Source organism: Zea mays, chromosome 6 (genome assembly GCF_902167145.1).
Source record: "Zea mays cultivar B73 chromosome 6, Zm-B73-REFERENCE-NAM-5.0, whole genome shotgun sequence".
Lineage (NCBI taxonomy): Eukaryota > Viridiplantae > Streptophyta > Magnoliopsida > Poales > Poaceae > Zea > Zea mays.
In genome coordinates, this window is record NC_050101.1 from 106,420,642 (window position 1) to 106,429,954 (window position 9,313).

A 9,313-nucleotide genomic window follows, 5' to 3' on the forward strand; every position below is an offset into this window, starting at 1 on the left:
ATGGAGCCACCATATACTCTCAGTCTTTGACTTCTCCAACACAAGGCTCGCAATTCCTTTCCTGCAGGATGTGAACCAATCAGCAACAGAACGTTTTTGTTGTTGACATGGCAGCAAAGTACTTCAGAAATCAAAACCGAACCTAAGGTTTGCCATCCTAATTTGTCTATTTCAGCAAGGGACTATAGGTGACAGGTGGTGGGCACGCCTGCACGCCTATGCACAGGCATCTTATACGCACATATAGAAGCAACCATACAGGCAACCCTGAGAAATGATTTCACATCGTTTGATAGCATCCCTTATTCCCTTTCTTTTGGCTAGAACTAATCCCAACCTAGAGCATAGCACAGACGCATACAAAGGCAATCGGCTTACCTCTCCTCCTAACGGAGTAGCCTCTGATCCTTCGCTTTGATCTTGGTTAGAGGGGAACGATTCCTTGGCCCGAGGAGATCTTGTAGGCCCCTGTCCGCCCTAAGCCCATAGAGGCAGGCAAAGACCCCGAATACGGCGGCAGACAGCAAACAACAAAACGGCTTCATTGTAGCAATGAACATATTCAACTGGAACCTACCGTTGCAAATTCAGCACAGCCATGGCTGAAACCTTTTAAGTATAAAGGAGTAGCTTCTGATAGACACCAGACTATGAAGCCGAATGGAGACAAATTAGGATAAACAACAAAATATGAAGAGCTTAACGTATTCTTAGTTTAGAAGTGCTAAATAAATTAAGACAATGACAAGCATGCATATACCTGAGAGAGTAAAGATTAGAGGAGATATGACACTTGTGGTCTCGAGCTTATTTCAGTGATGCACCCTTGGACCATTCCCTTGATTAAAACTTAAATAATGCAAAACTTCATTTGCGTTCATATATATTAGGAAGTTGCTTGTGATTCATCCATGTTTTTTACCTGCTCAAAAGGCCCCAGTTTCTTTGATATGATGCTTCTTATCTATTGAAAAATAGCCAATAGAAAAAAATAAAAGACTAAGAGCGTCATTAACAAGAATTACTTACACAAGGTGTGACCAACATGCTTAATATTACACTGCTTGCGGCATGATATGGGACCTTAAAAAATAATGAACAACATGAAACTTAGAACAAACGATGCCAATCAAAACCTCATAGAAAAAACACAATACTGACTTGCATACCTAGAACAACCATGAGATGATGTATAGGAATGCCTGCACATGGAAGACGCAGACAATCAAATAGTTATAGTTCGGTGCACGTGTGTTGCTACAATTTCTATATATCGCACAAATATATTTGTTCCCCCAGAAATGTGCTTATGGCCTCAACTTAATTTAGCAAGCATAAGTGTTACTTAACAAGTGAGGCACATAAAATTCTGGTGTAGAATATCAAAGCGTGAAAGGGAAAAGCAAAAACAGATTGGCATAATACCTTTCGTGTTATATAATTGTGACACCAACTCATGTGCATCTGAGAGATGCCTGTGCCATGAGGAAAGGGGATTTGTACACTTCACATATGTGAGCATAAGTTATACTCTGAATGGAGTATTTTTCAGACAGATGAATAACATGTAGACAGCCTCTATTCAGGCGTTCAACAACCAAATAAATGGTTGCATGTGAATATGAGCTACAGAGTGCAGACATAATCACTGAAAGCAAGTGTTCTCTGTACTATGTTTTTTGCTATTGCCCAGTGAAGATCTACTAACAAGAGACCTATAGTAGACAACCTTTTTAGTTAAAATTCATGTCAATTTTTCTACAAGAATAGAGATTCTCTGTTTGCGGGCTACTCGTTTAGGAAGGCTAGCCTTTGCCTTGTTCATCAAATTTTTGGCCACTTCATCACTATTTTCATGTGTGCTGATGAAATTACTCATAACAAAAATAATAGGCATAATATGAGAGCACTTATAAAAATTTTAATAGAAATGGCCATAGTAAAATGCACAACACACTCACTATCAAACATAGAAACCCAAAAAAGAGCAAACCTCAAGCGTGAGAATCGACAGCGACGAGTTGGCGGTGGTAATCATTCCTGGTGACAACGCCTTCTTCGTCTCTAATCCCCTCGTCGGCCGGCCGAGCGCAGGACACAAGAGTTGTAGCATTTGTTCCCTTAACTCGCTACGCACCTCTAGATTGAGCTCCAATTGCTCCGCTTCCTCCCTTAGGATTGACTCCCTGATCCTCGCCTTCTCCGCTTGCCACCTCAGCTCGTCGGCGCTTCTTCACTATTGTGTGGAAAGCTTGGCTTTAAGCATATAAAGAACTAATATCACCCCCATGTTGCAAAGCAAAAACATTCAGTCGTGGATACCTAAAACAGGCTGAGATTGGAGAAGTTCAAGGTTGCAGTAAAATCTAATGTACTACTTCACTATTGTACCTCTATTGGAGAAGTTTCAAGCTCTCGAAAGCAATTGGATGTTTGTCTCCATTGTTTATGTGCCACAATATTGATATAAAATAAGATATATTCCTCCATGGTTCAAGTTCGGAAGTTCCTCCATGTGTCATTCATGATGTTGAACCAACAATGATTTTATCCTATGCCACAAAAACCAATGTGTTAAAATATAGCAATGACCTCCTGAGAAAAGGACATATGTGCTGCAATTTACTGTGCATCTAGGAATAGCCACAACTATCATCATATGCGGTGTGTGTGTGTGTCAGATGAAAAAAGTGAAAGAATGTTTTTTGTCAATTACATAGTAGTTGTGGCAATATATATGTATTTATGTTTCTCTAATGGTAAGAACTAAGAACAAATGATGAAATAAAATGACACTTTACCTCCAAGTGTCACAGACTCTTTTAATTTTACCTGCAAAAGTAGGAGTCATTTATATACCAAAAATTCTAATAAATTGTAAGGTGTGTATGACCCAGAACAAGAAGAAAGTATGCATACCATAAGAACCACTAACTTCAGGAAGAATTACAATTAAAAGCTGGAGCTGATTTCCCACTGCTTGTTGGGCAAGCATTTGGGTGGCTCTCTTGTGTACATCTCTCAAAGCATTCTCTATATGGTTAGGAGCAGCAGACCGAAGTTCAATAAATGGGTGTGGATTGACAACCTACAGAGATGATTAGAAGTAAAATCTACAGTATATATAGTGAACTATCTGGAATAACTTGATAACACATACAAATAGTAAAAAACTTACCATTCTAGTGGCGATCTCGCGGATGTTGTCCGGATCCTTGGAGACCAGCACCAGGCCGCCCGACGGCGCTACGTGCGCCCGGCCAACCACCGGCGCCCGGCGCCGTCCCCGAGGTGGCATTCCATGGTGGGGCGGCGATGGGAAGATTTGGGAGGCATGAAGTCGCGGCGACGGCGCGGTACTGCGAGGAGAGCGAGTCGAGCAGGTAGAGGAGCGGCCACAGAGTACTGGGTTTCTGAATATGGTCTGCTTTCTGAATATACTGACATTGATCTCTAAAAGGCTTAATATTCATTAGTTTTGTTCTCTGCTAGCATCAAACATGAACAGAGAGACTGTAGAGGCGCCACACTAGCACATATAGGTCGAGGTGGAGCAGGAGAGGAGCATAACATACCTTTGAGCTGTAGGTCGAGGTGGTCGACGCTCCACAACAACCTTGCTACAACATGGAGGCTGTAACACAAACAAAAGGACATGAATCAAAACTATAGTACTGAAACAACCATGCCATCAAATTAAAACTTTTAACCACCCCCATGTCAAGCAAACATCATTTACATTTTACAACTTTCTAACAAAACATAATATAATAGTACTATCTGTGCAACTGTTGCCCATATATTTGGAATTAGAAGAAGGGGAAAAGGTGCAAACACCATCCAAGCTAAAACTAAAATTGGAGCTAGAAAATAGTTCATGTTATTGCATAAGTAAATTCTGAAAAAAGAAAATCAGATTTCTGGAAGCATGAGCTCGATATCAATTTGGCCAAGAGGCATGCCTCGCACTGGGAGCAGGCGGGCCATTTCGGCTCGAAATCAACAGGGAAGCCCAAGGAACCCATGGAACCTATCGAACGTGATGTGCGCCACATGATGCACGTCCATGGGCAACCCAATCTCCATCTCATAGCTGTCGTCTTCGCCTTCACCACTGCCCACCGGCCTGCACCCAAGCAACGAATTTCGCCTGAATATGTGAGTCGAGCACGGCGTCGAGGGCCGGAACGTGACGCACGGCCTTTGGCTCGATGGGGCTTCTTTCGTGCATGAGCGGCAAGAGCGAGGTCGCCGCTTCTGATCCTGGGCATCGCGGCGAGGGGGCGGACCTATGCGGGGTCGGTTGCAGTGTGGGGGGAAGAAGGGGTGCAGTCGTGGACCTGCGGTGCGGGTGGCACGTGAACGCGTCGGGATGGACGTCGAGTGGCGCCCCAGCTTCAGCGGCGCCTACAGCAAAACAACCATCCACCAGCTCTGCGTCGGGCGCCGCTACCTCATCTTCCAGCTTCTCCACGCCGACTACGTCCCCAACACGCTGGATGAGTTCCTCAGCGACCCTGACTACACATTTGTCGGCGTGGGCTCGAGAACGACTACGACCTGGAGGTGGCGAACGCAGAGGACCTGGCCGAACTCGCGGCGAAGGAGATGGGGCGCCTGAACCTCCGCAACGCGGGCCTGCAGGGCATCGCGAGAGCCGTCATGGACGCCCACGTCGAGAAGCCGCAGCGGGCTGGAGGTGGTGAACGAGGAGGACCTGGCCGAACTCACGGCGAAGGAGATAGGGCGCTCGAACCTCCGCAACGCGGGCCTGCAGGGCATCGCGAGAGCCATCATGGACGCCCACGTCAAGAAGCCGCAGCGGGTGAGGACGGGCCCCTCGGACGCGTCATCCCTCTCTGACGAGCAGATTGAGTAGGGTTCGCGCAGGGGTGAGGTGTGGACGCCCTCCTCAGCTTCTTGTGCAGGCGGCGGCGGCGGGGTTCGCGAGGGCTGGCTTGCGGGCGTGAGATCGGTTCGGTAGCGGAAGTTTCGCGGCGTGCGGGCTTGAGGGGTGCGAGATTCGCGGCTGATGCGGAGGACAGGCGGGCGTGCGAAGGTTTCGCGTGGGGCTGTGCGTTGGGTAGGGGCGGGGGCGGTCTACAATGCCTTCTTAATAGTTGTAGAGATATCTGTTGGATACATCAACAGTGCACCGCGTCTGAGCTCCCGTGGTGCACCGCGAGACTGTCTTCGATCGTCTCCTCTAAATTTCTCCTCATATACCTCACTATCCCGCCATGTCAGTTATCTCTCTTCCCATATATCTCCACCCTGTACAGCGGTTCCCCCTAAATCCTTCATCTATACCCCACTATAATAATAAAATATCATTTTTCATACCTATTCACCATCATCATTTTTTTCCAACTAAAAAACACAGTCGCGCACACAACCCGAAGGCAGGGGGGCAGCTGCCGTTGCGCTACATCCAGCGTGCTCTGGCGTCTGCTCCCGTCCTGTAGGATGGTAGAGGAGGATGTAGAGCTTACCATTGTGCACCAAGAGGCCCCCTAAACAGCTACAGGGAAAGAGAGGGGGAGGTCGGCGGGAACCGTTGAAAGCAGTCTAAGCCTTAGATCACCGTAGAATTCAACGGTTCATGTTGTTTTATTTTCTCATATGCTCTATTTATTCTGGATCCCTAGATTATCATAAATTCAATATTTTTTTTGGTTCTGTATTATTTTTTGCCATGAGATCATCCCAAAATCAAACAGTTAATATTCTTCTTCTTTTCTAATGAACATCACAATTTCTAAGCTCTCTCGGTTAACGTGAGATGTCAGTGGCAATAGTAGATAGATGGACATGGACTGGGGTTTTCTCCTTAATAAACTCGATCAGCCAGAAAATAATAAAAAACAAAGGTAGTAGACTAAACACATCGCCATTCAATTTATTTTAGTACAAATAAATTAATAAGAAGAGCACTGCACATTGAAATGAGCAGTTGCATCCCTGGTTCCCTGGTCGATGGCTACTGTTGGTCGTCCCTGTGTTGCAGTGTGGATTCACGATTGGCTGGTCCAGGCCGCTTGCTAGTCGGATGTCTACTCTCCTCACAAATTCCCTCCATTATTTGAATATATATATATACTTGGCTTCGTCCCCATCTCTCAGGGAAAACGATGGTTTCTCAGGCACCATAGCGACTTGTTACCCTCACTGAATGCGCATGGATCTTTTAAACTCCTGAAACAATATGAAAATGTTGTAAGATAAAGGCCCATGAATACAGCTGTCCTGTGCTCTGAACTCTGATGGCAACGCTTAACTGAAAACTGACAGAACTTCACTGTCAGTTCAGTGTGTCAGTGTGTGTTTGTTTTTTACATTGGCACACACACTTATCATATCAGTAGGTAGCACTTTGATTTTTTTTTTTTTTTGAATAACCAAAATATATTTTAAAAACTGGTTTCTATGTTTCTACCTAGTAGATGGCTTCGATAACATATTTTGCCACGATAGATAAGCTTAAGATAACGTATTGTGAATAGTGTGGCCTCTGCATTTCCGGAAAGTCAACTTTGTAGATCTGTATATTGTAGACTGTGCAAGTTGGTATAAATCACATGCAGACATGCTAGATTATTTGTTGACCCCAAAAGGCTAGTTGCTAGAGTAGATTCTCTTCTCTCGAGAGGCAGCGGGTGGAGGGAGCAACTGACTGAGGGGCTTGGCACCCCGCAATATAACTAAAATATTTGACTAATAATCTAACTAAAATTCTTAGTTATTATAAAACAAACTTAATATGGTTAAATCTATAATTAGATGACGCAGGGTGGTTCACTCTAGCTTTGTTTAAAGAGTCTCTTAGAGCTAGTTTGGAAACCTTATTTTCTAAAGGGATTTTCATTTTTCTAAGTGAAATTAGTTTATTTTCCCTTGAAAAATATGAATCCCTTGGAAAAATATGAGTCCCTTGGAAAAATGGAGCTTCCAAACTAACCCTTATTGTTGTACTCCCTGCATTTCGTTTTAGTTGTCACTGGATAGTGCAAAATTGAACTATCCAGTGACAACTAAAAAGAAACGGAGGGAGTATTGTTGTGTGTGTTTTTTCTTATCTTTTTATGGGTGGTTGTAGTCGTGCTCCTGATGGTTAGGGACCCCTGTAATTGTATTTGCTTCTCCCTCTTATTAATGAATTGTGGCAACTCTCTTGCCGCATTTTCGAAAAAATAATTAGATGTGATACTCAATTATCATTAGTTTATAAGTATACATCTTCAATCAATACAAGTGATCACGTTAAACTTAAACCAATCCTAGTCCCACAATTGCTACATCAACAAACTGCTCCTCCGCGTCGTGCCCGAATTTTTTATTTTTTAGCCCCTTTCGTGACAAAAATTTACGTTTGGACCCCCAGAAATTTTATTTGCACGTTTGGACCCGATGCTCGGCGCCATAGGCTGTGGCGCCGAGGTAACACAGCTCGGCGCCACAGCCTATGGCGCCGAGCTGTGACGTGGCAGCAACGGCTACTTACGCCTAGGGCTGACGTGGTGGCGGCGCGGCCTCGTAGCTCGGCGCCACATATCTTGGCGCCGAGCTACGAATTCCTATAAAAACGCCTACGCGGCTGGCCGAGAGCAGCGCATTTAATCTCATTTCCAAACTTCGTCAAAATTTGCTGGATTCAAAGATTTGAGTTGGTTCACTTCGTAGACCAAGGTATGATGTCCAACTGATTCATTTTTATATTGGGTTGTTAGTTTCATAGTTGCCCATAGTTTCATTTTTTAATAGTTTGTATACACCTATTATATTATCATTTCGATTATTAGTTTGTGTAAACTTATTATAAAGCATATTAGGTACAAGTGATAATTATAATCGTTTATTAGATGAAAGACATGTACCGAGAGGCGTTGTGGCAGAAGAGAGGTCGTCCTCGAGAGTTATATCCGGACGTATCTAGTAAGGATGCTCCTGTTCCTCCTGAACTCCCCGTGCCTAACTGTGACTGTGGCAGACTGGCTTGGGTACATCAATCACAACATCCAGACACGGCTGCTCGCTGCTACTACCTTTGTGGCGGTTTGGACGTACGTAGCTTATGACTTGTCACTTAATTTTGTTCGCATTCATTATTTTGTAGATGTGTAATAGTGCTTCTTTCCATTATTTTAGGGACATCAGAGGTGTTTCTTTTTCCAGTGGATCGACGGTCCTGATAAATTTGACCCTCGATATCTTCTTTTCGTTAATTGGTTGAGTGGAAGGAACAGTCATGAGCGTTTTAAGCGTTGGGTACCTCCTCCCCCGAATCCTCCACCAATGACGGATGCGGAGAAGGAGGTAGCAACAGAAAGACGGATGGACTCACCGCCTCGATGCGATTGTGGAGACCGTGCTGTCATCGACGAAGACTTTGAGAAGCAGTTCTGTTGTCCGAACATTGATTATGTGAGCCCATTGATACGCTAAATGTATGAACTAGTTTTTATTTACAATAAATTGCTAATTTTTTCTCCTGCAGCCATACGGGTGGCGTAAGTGCCGTTTCAGAGAGTGGTTGTATGGTCCTTTGTCCCATTGGCCAGAGCCAGAGGTAAAGGAAAAGAGATACAACGGGTGGGCGGAAGAAGAGGTCAAATTTGATCCAGTACTCTGCAAATGTGGTATTGAAGCTAAGTATGGATTAGTTCCTTCGGAGCTTGGTGTTGGATATTTTTGTGGACATATGGTCGATTACGATGAGGTTGGTATTTTTTTTGCACCAGCTGTAATGTTATAGCGGTACTTACTATTTTTTTGTAGGAGACGAGGAAATGCAGTTGGGAGAGTTACGACGACAAAGGAGAGGTGATGCGCACAATAGAGTCCAAGAGAATAATGGGACAGAAGATGCGTTGTGGATCTCGGCTCGTCGATTCGTACATTAATGATCGCATACGCGACATGCGTAGGGAAGCAAAATCTGCCTTTTATGATAGCCCGAAGCGTGCAGAGTATAGGAGGTTGAAGGCGGCAGATGAGAAGAGAGCACAGGATGCAAGGGAATGGGAAGCCGCTCAAGCCGAGAAACAGATGTTGGATAATCTTGCTGATCGCCTCAAGGGAAGTAAGTGAGATAAATGATATTATAATTATGTTAGTACAATTTATTTATCTTGACTTTGGTAACTTATTTTTCTCATTATATTTGCAGAGATTGGAAGCGGCGTAAACTATTTGGCCGATGAGGCGCATGCGAGATATGTTCAGGATAAAATGGCAACGGTTGAGCTGATGGAGGAGGAGGAGGACGACACATCTAGATTGAGTGAGCTTATCGCTCTCGCAGAGGCAGGATTAC

At 44.3% G+C, this 9,313-nt stretch overlaps 1 pseudogene; it reads left to right on the top strand.

Annotated features, from left to right (window-relative positions):
• The first annotated feature begins 4,291 nt into the window (after nt 1-4,291).
• Nucleotides 4,292-4,879, top strand: LOC103631265 (Werner Syndrome-like exonuclease; annotated as a pseudogene).
• The last annotated feature ends 4,434 nt before the right edge of the window (nt 4,880-9,313 follow it).